The following is a 13,045-nucleotide window of genomic DNA, read 5'->3' as shown; positions in this document are numbered from 1 at the left end:
GCCTCTTACTGCACCATGTATTATCCTGGGGATAACTATGGAACCACTGAATTCAGCAGCTAGGTGAACTATATAAATGAGAATTTAGATGTTTAATGTAAGATGCAATTATAAACACAACCCTGTGGACCCAAACAAAAATCAACTGACACACTGTTATAAAATTTAAATATGAAAGTGCATTTTTTTAGCAACAGTTTCCCACCTTCTTCCCTCCCAGAAATCCTACTGATCTATATCTTCTCCTAAGAAGCCTTGAAGTGTTTACTAAAGTGGAGCACTACATGATAGCAGATAGTTTATACAAGTTAACAAGAAGAGATATGTGTTCTTTTGCCTTCTTTGGGCCTTTAGTAAAAACTCAGAGGATATCTGAAATATTAACTTAATGGACAATAATTTTTTCCATCCATAGGGAAATCCAGGCATCACGTGTATATTTTTGCTGTTATTAATAGCATTTTGATAGCACAGTTATAGAGCTTGTCCTTGGCTTGTCTTGAAATATCATACTGACTTCACTTATTATAGAATGTTACTTTAATTTTCCAAGGTGAAATGCTTGCAGAGCAGAAACTGGTGAGGAAAATATGGCCAAAACAGTTACATATACCTTTATTTTTAAAGTGCTGTCCAGAAGGGTTTGCAGCAATTTTTGCTGATGCATAAATTGACCTAGACAGTAAATGATACATGGCCTTAGAAATACCTGAAGCAGCCTTGCTTGGGAATTTTTAGTAGAGAGTTATTAAATGTCAGAGTAATTTACACAAGCATAGTCTAGTTTATGCTTTTGCATTCTCCTTCCCTCTTTCTCTCCACTGTGCCAACCGAGAACTAAAGGAGCTTTAAAAATATTTTACATATATCTCTTTCCTTTTTTTTTTTCTCCTTTTCATAGAGGTTCAGATGTTTTATTTATCACACTCAGAAAACCTCATTGAATGTGGGACTGTATCTCACAAAGACCCGATCCACCAGAGCACTTAAGTACCTGCATAACTTCATCGTGATGACATTTTCCGTTGATCATTAACTGGCATTTAAAGAAAATATTCCATTGCTTGGTATCTGGGCATTCAGAGGAAATTATCAGCCAAAATGGGTGAGCCATTTAGAAGAATTAGGTCAGGCAATGAACAGGCTACAGTCTGAGGTACTGAGGTCTGTAGGTATTACTGCCTGGAGAGAGCTCAGCAGCTTCTTCTCCTGGAACAGGTACAGTCACCTGGGCATCTCAGCGTTGTGCTGGCTCACACTGGGTAGGCTTGCACTGAGGAGTGACCAAGAGGAGTCTTGAAGCTGTCATTGCCCGTCCATTCAGTTATTTGCTGCTTCTCACCCAGCTGCCAAGGAGCTTTCAGAGCTTTTCGCTATTTTTCACTCATGTCCATGCTACCATTTTTTGCTGTAGCATGGAGGATGTGCTCTCCCAGCTGAATGCACCCTCTGCTACCTTATTTATACACAAAGAGTAGATATAAACAAGGACAGGATCAAAAACTGTTCATGAAATTCCAGCAGCAAGGTTTTCTTTTATTTTCCTTTTTTTGTTGTTGTTGTTTTGTTTTGTTTTGCTTAAATCTGTTGATCCTGCTGTATTACAGCTCCAGGCTATCAAATAGTGAGAAATAGGTTTTCTGTTCTGCTCTCTTAGTTTCTGGATTTTTTTTTATCCCTTATTGGAAAGCAAGTTAGAGGGTTTTTTGAAGAACAGGAAAGAATAGGTTTCCAGCTTGTTTGGAAAGCCTGACAAATATTGATCTACTATATATCCTGTATCTACTGATTTTTTTCATCAGTGACAAAATTGGAGCTGTATCTGAGACCTTGAGTTGCTAAAACTCTCACATCAGTGTAAATTAGTGAAGTATTTTGTCAGCTACCAAACACAAAGCAGTGGATGGTCAGAGAAGATCAGCTTTTTGATCAAGCTTTCTGGAGAAGAAAACAGGCACTGCTTTTTTATTTAAAGCAGACTTGGCTTTTGATTGATACATTCATTCCAGGAGAATGTTTAGCTTAAACAGCTAACTAAAAAATCAGTGACCAAACTAGCATGAAATTCTCCAAATACAGTCATTCTCCATATTTCTCCAAAATACTCAGCAATTTTTGGATAGATTATTTTTATGTCAAGTGTTCATATTTTGAAAAAAAATTCTGTTACCAAAGTGCCTATTTTATAAATTCTATACATTATTTTTTGAGCCTGTATCCCATTAACTTTAAGCCACAGTTTACATGGAAATGCATCACAGTGAAATCCCCCTGTTCCATGTGCATGTGTGATTCTCATTATGCAGCATCTACTGCTGCTGGTTTCAGTTTTGGGGTGGTTAGAAGTTACTCTCTCCTAACAGCAGTTCTGAAATCCCTGCACAATGATTCGAAGCCTCTGACCACTGCCTGATGGTCCCACAAGTCCCCTGCGTGACCTGACTGCTATTGTTAGTTGTTTCAGTGACCAGACCAAACTTGGAGTGGACATGGAGGTTTGACCCAGAATTGTGGAGCCCTAGTTTTAGGAATGAAGCAAGAGAAAAATTATGATTCCAATGCCTCACTTGTTTTCTGGCAGCATCATTTCTTTCCCCAGAGTGGTTGGTACTGGAACCTTCCTCAAGCAGGAGGGAGTTCTGAGTACAGTGTCCCTTCCGACTTTATATGCCATGGCTTGGTGGTCCTAATTCATAGAGTGAGCAAAAAAGTGCCCAGATAAGAATTAGACACCCTTTTGATTATTAATTTTTTCATTTATTTTCAGATGGCTTTTTCTTTTGTCGTATTGTTCACACATAATGCGTCTGACTCTTCCTATGTCACACTACATCTTTGCAGTAATTTTCTGTGCTGTTCTGTCCCTCTGGATTTTACAGCAGTGGATCAGAAAGGAAGTGCAAGCCTTAGCAGAAATAATAAATCCACTGCAGGTCTTGAAGGTACTAATTTCTGCAAAACAAAATACTGCCTCAATTCTGTTATGGGCTAGAAGGAGTGATCAAAGTGAAATACATTCATTGTGGAATTGGTTTGCAAAGCCTGCTTCTAAACCATTACACACTCTTTCTAGATTTTTTTTTCCCCCTCAAAAGTAAATAATGCAGTTGTTTTCTGCCTGGCTTGTGGCACTGCATGCCATGCAGCTCTGGGGAGTTCAAGGATTGTTCCCAAGCCAAGCCTGTCTCACGAGATGGGCAGGGAAGCTGTGTTTGCGTGGCAAAGGAGTCACTGGACACATAGTTGCTGCACAAGAATTCTGGGAGTCGTGGTCATCTCCCAGCTTGGAGTCTCTCTCGGAGCACTTGAAAGCACGTGTTTTGTGACTCCAGCCAGAAGATTGGAGTGGTTGGCCATTGCTGGAGTAATGTGACATTTGAAAAAATATTTTAGGAACTGTCCTGTAATAGCAGATATTTCTAATCTATGCAATCTATCTAATTAGGTTCAACCATGCCCAATTCCTTGTCTGATTGCCTGAGCCTTTCCGCTTAACCAGTCAGGTTTATTCAATAATAACCAGTCAGGTTTATTCAATAAGGTGTCCTATAATGCTATTTCCTTCCTTGAGAGTATATGTTATCATCCCCGACACAGACTTAAGAATCTCTCCACTTTTTTCTTATTTTAACATCCTCTGTCTCCACAGTAAAGCCCTGTGCTTTTGTTAGGAGTCTCCTAGCTGAGGAGAAACCTAGGTGAGACTTTGGATCTCATTGCTTTTATTTTTAAGTACCTAGAAGATTGTTAAGAGACACAGAAAGTATAGAGCAGGCACAATATAGGTAGAATCCCCATAAATTTAATACAAACTGATTTAAATTGTGAATTCAAATAGTAAACAAGATTAGAAATAATAAGAAATTAATAGAGTTGCACAGGCAGTTGACTCACTATTACTGTCATTTCCTTTTGGCTTTGGTCATGGGGATAACAAGGTAAGAAATAACTGTTTCCTTTTATTGATTGGTTTGATATTTGAAATAAAGATGATTTTTTTTTGTCTGTACAAGTCTTTTGTAAGTTAATATTATGTTAATTAGAATGGATGTCTTCCTGAGCCTTATTTTCTTGTTCATTTATTCTAATTAGCTGATAAATTTTTAATTGCCTACTGAGAGATCTTTACCATATTGTGATTTTTGTTTTACCTTTACATTTGGAAAATAATGGTATGCCTAAAATGACTCAAAAGTATTATATGGAGGTATTTCTGCAAGGCATAAATGCAAACCATGATTTCTTCCGGCTTCCTAATTTTAGTGCAATCCACTTTGAGTTAGTGCTTATTAATCAAAAAGGTTTTCATGGTTTGTGAAGTAGTGGAGTAGTATGAAGGCATTTCAGTTAGACAAGCTTCATGGTAGAAGGTCTGTGACTTGGTGACCAAATGGAAACGAAATCTCTTGGCTGTGTATGAATACTGCAGTGAACGCTTCCCAACTTATAACATTTATTCTTTTTCTCCACAGAAGCATTCTGAGATTCTCAGTATGAATGTATTCATAAGCTTAGAAGTGGAAGTATAAAGTTCTGACAAGGCCAAGTGTTGATTAAAACTTATTTTCTGGTGACGGAAAATAAATCACAGTTCTTAGCAAGTTATTTTAAGTTATTCCCTGAGCGTTTAAAATTTGCACCATATTTTTAGACTGAATTAGTCTTGCTGTAACTTCTAGCCCTTCGATCTTGTTCAGCCTTTGCCTGCTAGATTGAAGAGCCCTCTATTATCAAATTTTTGTTCCCCATGGAAAGCACTTGTAGCCTGTGATCAAATCATTCTTTAACTTTCGCTTTGATAAGTTAATTGATTGAGTGCCTTGAGTCTCTTGTAGTAAGACATGTTTCCTAATACTGTAATTGCTCCCTTGGCTTCCTCGTAATCCATGGAATTTTTCATAGTCTTTCTTAAAACAACACCAGGAACCCAGTGAAACTACTAGTCATTTCACTGATGCCAAATAAGATAACATTAACCTCCATATTCCTATTTATTATTGTTCATACATCTGGCAAGCACTGTAGATTTTGTCACTTCACTACTCTAGAAATTCATAGTAGTCTGGTTACTCATCATGGCCTGTGTTCCCAAACCTTTACCTCCTTTTTATGATCTCTTTTTGCCAGAGTAGACTCCTCCCTCATTAAATCTGTCTCATTATACTCATTCCTTGATCCATGGCCTTCCTGTTAGCTGTACTGAAGTACATAACTTCTGGTTACACTCATCTAACCCAACTGTCTTGTCCATAATTTTCCATTTCTAGTCATCTTCTCATATTGTGAAAATGCTATTTTTTAACAAAAGTGATAGTCTAGGAGACAAGAGCCAGTTCCCCAATCGTGTAATGATGGCTTAGATGTATCTGCTAGATAGTTTTTAAGTAGTTTATGATGCCATTCTGATTCATCACATCTCATTTTAGCCATCCAAAAATCAGCTTCTAATGGTTGCTAGTTTCCTAAGCTCTTAATAGTCAATGGAGAGAGATGGAGACCTTCACAGAAAGAGGTAGTGGACTTATCTGAAAAATCATAAATCACTTTTCGACAGTGCCTTTTTCTTTTCATTGACTATAATGGGAACATAGAGAAGTTAAGACAAGCTGCCAAACTTTTAGACAGCTATAATTACTGTGGATGAATCCCATCTCTTATGCTTTTTAGCTTTTCAGTCAAACTGTGGTATGATACAAAGCCAGTTTTCTTACAGGCATCCATCAAGATGGTTGCCTTTAGCGGTCCCATTTGTAATCACATCAGAAAATGATATCACGTTAGCTTGACAAGATCTGTTTTCCAGAAACCCATGTGGATCAGCTTTAATTAGATTATCCCTTTTAGTTCTTTATCCAGTTAGTTATCACTTATATGCCTCTTTTGCTTTTCTATCAGATCTTTTTATCAAATTCCTCCTTTTTTTACTTTAATATTGACACACATCCAAAATTGTGAAAAATCTGAGGCTCTAATGTCTTAGATCTTTTCCTTTGTTTCCATCCCATCTATATCAGGTGGACTGTTCTCTGAGGTGCTCCTGCAATCCTTGATCAGTCAGCAGTAGGTCTCAGGATGACTTCGAGCCATTTCTGGTAAGAAGACCTTCAGAAGTCCTTTCCATGCAGCCTGTCCATATGGTTAAGTCCTGCAACCTGCACGATGGAGGGTGAGGTAGTGGGTTTCTTCTATTTTTGTTCAGGATTTTTTTAGATCTTGAAGTGAAAAGTTTCCTAAAAATGTTAGATTGTGTGTTTCTAAACTTGCATGTTTTTAAATTTTTTTTTTAATATTTGAGGGAAAGTTACCACAGTTTTGGTTTTTCTTCTTTCTCATTCCCTTTTCTCTGTAAAATAGAGATGTCTGAAAGTAAGGAGACAGACCATGGTGTTCTGTTGCCCTCTGACTGCAGAAAGGTTTACAGGGCTGAAGGGAAATCTATGACCTTGTACTACCTGTGTGCTAAGAGATGAAAACCAACTGGTCTTTTTTATGTAATATTATTGCATGAGGAGAATGCTCTGGAATAAGGATTTTTTGCCTTCATCCTTTACAAGGATGCTTGAAAAACAAAAGCAATGGTAGAAAATGTACACAGTGCTGTTTTCTGGATAAGGAGACTCCCCAAAACTTGAAACTCTACCTTGTCAGACAAAAGACATTCTTGCAAGAGTGTTCATTCAAGTCAACATTATCCTGAAAACTGCTGGTGGCATTTTAAGTACCAATATGCAAAGCTAGCTGGTACTAAAGTGATGAGCTGTGAAGGCAAGTCATTGCCATCCTGTCCAGCTCAATCCCTCTGTGAAATTTTGCTTAACATTGTGAAGGACAGACGGTCTCATATTTTATTTCAGCCTCTCCTGTTTGTCTGTTGGAGGGATGTGCTGCCATTGTAGAAATGGATCCTTTCACAAGATGCAGCAAGATTTCTTGTATCACACAAATCATGGACTGCAATATCAACAATTATAGGAATAATTTATTTTCTGTAGAGATGAATTAGAGAAATAGTTCAATGACATGTCCTTCTTCCTGGGTAATCCAAGGACAGATTTTGCTGGGAGGGCAAAGTGTTGTTACCCAACAATGATATTTTATAATATTTCTGATTGTCCTTATAAATGTCAGGGAAGCAGTTAATGTCTATTGTGACCACACACTGTTGGAGGTTAATTTGCCTCATCTGGAGATGTCTAGAGTTTCCTTTCTTATATTTTCTTAGTCTTATCACTTCCTTCATTTTTTGCTATTCTCTGCTATTTCTTCCTCTGCATCAGAAGTAAAGGTAATGGTTTTGCAGGGCCTAGACCACCAGATGGACCAACTGGAGAGTTTCAGTTCATTAAGGGACAGAGAGTGTTGGGGTTTTTAAGTTCCTACTTTGCCAGACTGGTGTCATGTGGGATGTTTTGAGATAATAATTTCCAAAATGCAGTTTTAAAGTTCAGGACTAATATCTTGTAATGCAGCGAGTGCTTCACAGGCACACTACATAGCTATCACTCCAAGATCTCCTACAAGGGCTTAACAGAATATTTGCACTGAAACCATTTCAGATCTTTGGGACAGATCACACTTATGCTCATTACAGGAGTTATCTAACAGCAATGAGTTGCAACTCTTCATGAAGGTATTTATGTGACTGCTTGTTGGGAGGTGTTCATCCAAGTGTAAATTACTCTGCCTCAGAACAGATTTTAGCTGGTAACAACAGCTTGGATGACTGGCACATTGTCATTTCCATAACACACCTAAAAGGAAGGTGCCAAAAGAACCTAAGCGGAATTGGTGCAGCAAAAAATTTCCAGTAAAAATTTGTCTCGAGATATGTTGGTAGAAACAGACTGATTTCAGTTAATAACTGGGATAAAACAGGATTAAAACTCTATTATTTTTCTTTCACGGTGTTCAGTGAGGAGTGATCTCCACTCATATGAAAGCATTGCATGGTGATACTGCTGTGGTAAAGTTCTGTGGTTTACACTTCTTCTAGTGCATACTTGTCCTCTTTTCAGATGTCCCTGAACTACCTCAGCTGTGCTGGTGTCATGAAGACATCTTATTTTCTGTCCCAACAATTCTGTCAGAGGTTTTGCAGGAGAAACTTCTGTGCTGTTGTGGATATTTTGCCCTTGATACCCCAAGAATAGAAAGGATATGCAGTCACTCCATGTGCCAGCTAGTCAGTCGTGTTACTCTCTCTGTTGTGCAGTTATAACAAAATTTGATGTTAAAAAAAAAAAGTGTATTTCTGAAATTAAATTCCTGCTAGTATTAGGAAAAGTGGTGGTTAAGAAGAGCAGACAGACCCAATTTATAACCCCCGTTCCTCTGGACAAGAGAATTGCTGCACCAGAGTGATGCTACATGTGCTCCAGAGTTCACACATTACTAAACACATCTCACATGCACTTTATTAGACAGAGTATAATCCAGACATGGGATGCAAAATCAAAGTGAACCACACTTTGTAAGTTTACAACTCAGGAAATGGAGAGAAGCTGCCTTCCTTCTGCTCACTATAACAGAAATCCTTTTGAAAAGAAGGTTCGTTCCAACCCCTGCTTTGGAAGTGATTTCATCCCATTAGCTGTGATGGTCACCATTCAGTCCTCGAAGTGATGACGTGATGTACTGGGGGAAAGGGTTGTTTCCAGTGTTATCAGGATAAATCTTCCTGAGAACACTTGACCAAGAACACACATGTTTTGCAATTATGCCTGTTTAAAGAAACCAGCTATTTCCCCACAGTACTGTAGAATCACTTTTTTTTTTTTTTTTTTTTTTTGTTGGCAAGAGATGTGAAGAATTTGCAATTTCTATATATTATAATAAATTTTATTGCAGGATTGGTTCACATCCAGGTTTTTAAAACAGAAGGCATGTAGCCCACAGTTTTGTTTGTTCCATTTATTTAGCATGGCATGGCTGGGTCCTGGAACTAGCTTATATGAGGTCATTACCCTATTGATTAAATAGTGTGATGAAAAGGGCACGATAATACACTGCTGGGAGATTATTGCCAGACACTTTGCAAACAAAGCTGCTGAAAGGAGAGCAGTTGTGAGACCTTCAGTGTGGTGTGTAATTAGCAAGCGAGTAGGAATTAAAATAAAGGATACATGGCATGATATAGTGATTATGTGCAGATAAGCAATGTTTTGAATACTCCCTTTTGGTAACTCTAATGAGAATACATCTTAGTACAGGAAATGTCTGCTGGGACTACACTATCCAGAATCCTTAAACAAGCTGTGTGGTAAGTTGTCCCTGACAGTGAAAGGAAGGCATGGAAGCAATGCTGCAGATCTGCCTCTTTCTTCAAACCCTTCTCCCTAGGTCTTTCTTTTCTTTCAGAAATCTCATGCTGGTGTAATGAATGTTGGAGAAAAACAGTAAATCTGTGATATTTCTCTGGGATGGAGCACCATTTAAAAAAAAAAGAAAATCCAAACAGTCTTTTTGGGGATAACAACTGGGTTTGAACAAACCACCTTTTGAGTGGGAAACATCAGCCACTACAACATGAAAGAGAGACCTAAACCTGAGATGTACAGGCAGGACCAAACTTGTGAATCTTGCACTCAGCCTAGCCTCCCCTCTGCCCCCGTGAAGAGCACAAATACTTACATATTCCTAAAATAAATCAGGGCATCTGATTCATTCTATGGCATATATTTCACCTTGGCAACCCTTTTAGGCCTGCAAAACCCAATATATTAGAGGCTTTCCAGGCAGCACCTCAGTTGCCTAAAGGGGAATGAAATGAAGATTTTCAGAACATGGCATGGATCAACAGCAGAGAGATAGATGGGTAGATACTGACAGGCATCTTGCTGGCCATTTTTTTACCCAGTTTCAAGCTCTTTCCAGTCATGAAATTCATCACAAGACAATGAAAATTTCCTAAATTTTATTGTTAGTACAATTCTTCAGAACCCTTATCCATGGCTGTAGACCAGAGAGGGAGAGCTCTTGTCTTAGTGTCTTCTTTCAGAAGTCTCAAGCTGCATTTTGAATAGACAAAGTTAAACAGGCACAACAACAGTAACATTGGGAGAGAAGAGGGCACCAGGGAAAAAAAAAAAGGGAAAGGAGAAGAGAGGAAAAGAGAAAAACAGTGCTGTTATAGGGGAAAGCATCTACTCAAGGCAGAAGGGTAAAGCAGCCATGGTGAGGGCAAAGTGAATGGGGAATACTCCGTCTGGCTCTATTAACCTTCATTTTAGTTCCTACCTTTTCCATTTTTCAGCTTAAGTAAGCAAGCATATAGCCATGTTTATATAATAGCTGGAGTAATGAAGATGGAATATACCAATTTGGGGCTAATTCTTGCCCTCAGGAGAGCATAGGGACTGCAGCTGTGGCCAGCCCCTACCAAAAAGGAGTGGTGAGGAGAACAGCTCCTTGTATCTGAAATCCCATTACATCCTCACCAGGGACCACCATAGTCTAGCCCTTGGAATAAATAGATGAGGTTAATTTTTCCAGCCATAGAGTTAGTTTAGCAGCTCTCAGCACTGGTTCAATTGTGCTCCCACTCAAGCTAATGAAATAGTTTCTTTGAGAACAATTGGGCCCAAAAAGCCCATTTATAGCCTTTTTTCAGACGTTGGGGTTTGAATCTTGGGAGTATCTTTTGTTCTCTTCCTATTTGATATCTTCACCTTCCAGATCTAACAGGCAGGATTTTCCTCAGCATTATCACAATGCTGTTACTTATGGCCATAATGTCCTTTGATTAGAGGGCTTGGGAGAAGTGAAAACCTTGGCACATTTGACCACATTCTCCGAAACTGAGGTTGTGGCTGAGCTAATTATTTTCACGGCTGGAAGAGAACAGGCAATGCTGCCTAAAGAGTAGGAAGATATGTGTATATGTGAGCCTGTGTTTGTGTGGTTATACCATCTGGGAAGAGCAGAGCCAGATATACTTCCCCTTGGGTTTTTTTGGCTTTTTTTTTTTTTGACGTGCAAATCCTCAGTAAAGATGTAACTGGAGAAGTCTCATTTCTGTGCCTGAGGTCCTGCACTTGTCTGAGGTTTGGCATGCTGGGGACCGCAGAAACCCTGCCCTCTGGAATTCCTGTTCTGCCATTCCCCAACTGACGTCCTTTGCTTCTGTGGGCAGGGGGGGAAGTTGCCCTTCCTCCGCATTGCTTGTTTTTGTTACACTAGCAGTATGAGGTACCCTTTATTTATAATCTGAACGTTAGGGATGTTGGGCCAATCTGGTGCTTCCAGCTGGCTGAACACTTCCTAGCGCTTTGGATGCCAGATATAACATAATTTATTGTGGAAAACAGTAGGGGTAATACACTTCTCGCTATCAAAGGTTAATGTAGAATATCAGCAGCTCTTCGGCAAGGATACACGTATTGTTGGACAGTCTGTGATTATGTGTCTCTTATTAAAATAGAAAAACAAATTGCTTTCCTTTTTGATGCTGCTGTTCAGCTCCTTCTCTTTCCTCTCCTTCCCCTCGGTTATTTTAACTCCTTCATTGCATTATGCAGTTTTCACACGTTTCCTCAGGGAGAAAAAAGCAGTCGTACTTTGTTTGTTTGGCATGGAACTGAGCAAACTAAGGGGGATTTTTTTTTTTTGTTGGCTTTGTTTTAACTAAAACATCCATTTCTGTGCCAAGACAGAGTGAAACTGCTGAGTTAGCCAAGGCTATAAATTGAACTGGTCCTTTTACCTCGAAAAAATATTAAAGCATCCTTCTGCCACTGAGCTGGCACCCGTTGCTGGATCAAGTGCTACTATTAACGGGAAATCGGGAAAGTACATTATCACTCCAGTGCTGTCATTACCAGAGGGTTTCACTGAACTATAGCATACAGGAAAGTGAGACTGTGAAGACCAGAGAAAAATGGCACACTTAAAGCAAGGGAAGAGAAGCTTCAGACAAAAAACTTGGAGGCACATTAAGAGTTTCTGAAGGTACCCAGCATGGGAGGCAAGTGGCTGCTTTATTTAAAGGGGATATATTAGGTAAAGTGTCCCATTATTCTTTGAGTTTAGAGAGAAACTGATGTAGACTTTTCTAATGGGCTTGTTTAACCAATTCTAGATGATCTGAAACCTGCCAAGGCAAGATTGTGTCTGCCTGAAATTTAATGAGGTTCATTCTGCACCAAGGAACCCCCCGAAGAGAGGTTTTATTGACAACTTTGTTTCTTCCCTCTAGAGTAAGCTCCCTCTCAGGGAATCTTCTGCTTAAGAGGGATTTTTTAATCATCAGAAATACACAGTGAACTGCATTGATAGTTCAGTTAAAGAATATAATGAAAACTTATAGAATAGTCAGTTAGTAAAAGTTGTGGTTATTTAAGACATTAAGTTATCACTTACCCTGGGTGTTGCCAGGTCAGCAGGTGGGGAGGTTGCCTTTTTCCTGCAAAGCCGTGCTGAATTCACCAGGTCTTTTGGCATCAGAGCCATAAGGAAGACTTAAGTGAACATTTTGTTATAGTTCACAGTCTGGGCTGCATCTGACTTCCATTTTATGGGATAAAAAAATGACAAATAATATGCAAATTCAGTTTGGTTTGCTTCTCCTTTTCAAAGTTCTTTAGGGACCTGAAATAATCTTCCTGACACCCATGCAAGGTAAGCGTAGCTATCGAGTTTTACAGATGTGGAAACTGAGGCACAGAGAGGTTAAATAGTGACATTTGAAAAGATGGGTGCCTAAAATTAAGCAATGATCCAAATAGAAGGAGTTCCAAGCTCCTGATTTCACTAGAGAGCAAGGATGCTCAGCATATCCACGTGGGGCCCTGAATTGATGTGCTGAAATCCACTGCAGAGCAAGTGTCCCCCAGGTGTGGTTCTCCAGCCTGTGGTCAGACCCCTAGACCAGAGCACTCCTGAGCGATTGTCAGGACCTGCATGTTGTTTCTAACCCTGTTTAAGATTTGGGAATCTGACATTTGTACTGATTTTTGCTCCCAGCTTACCTGATCTTATTTAAATCCCTTAATTCTACACCTGCTTTTGTGTGTGTGGGAGAAGTCTCTTTACAGGCATGATCAACTTC

Source organism: Lepidothrix coronata, unplaced genomic scaffold (genome assembly GCF_001604755.1).
Source record: "Lepidothrix coronata isolate B3197 unplaced genomic scaffold, Lepidothrix_coronata-1.0 Scaffold71, whole genome shotgun sequence".
Classification (NCBI taxonomy): Eukaryota; Metazoa; Chordata; class Aves; order Passeriformes; family Pipridae; genus Lepidothrix; species Lepidothrix coronata.
The sequence above is the reverse complement of the archived record's forward strand: the minus strand, read 5'-3'. Positions refer to the sequence as shown.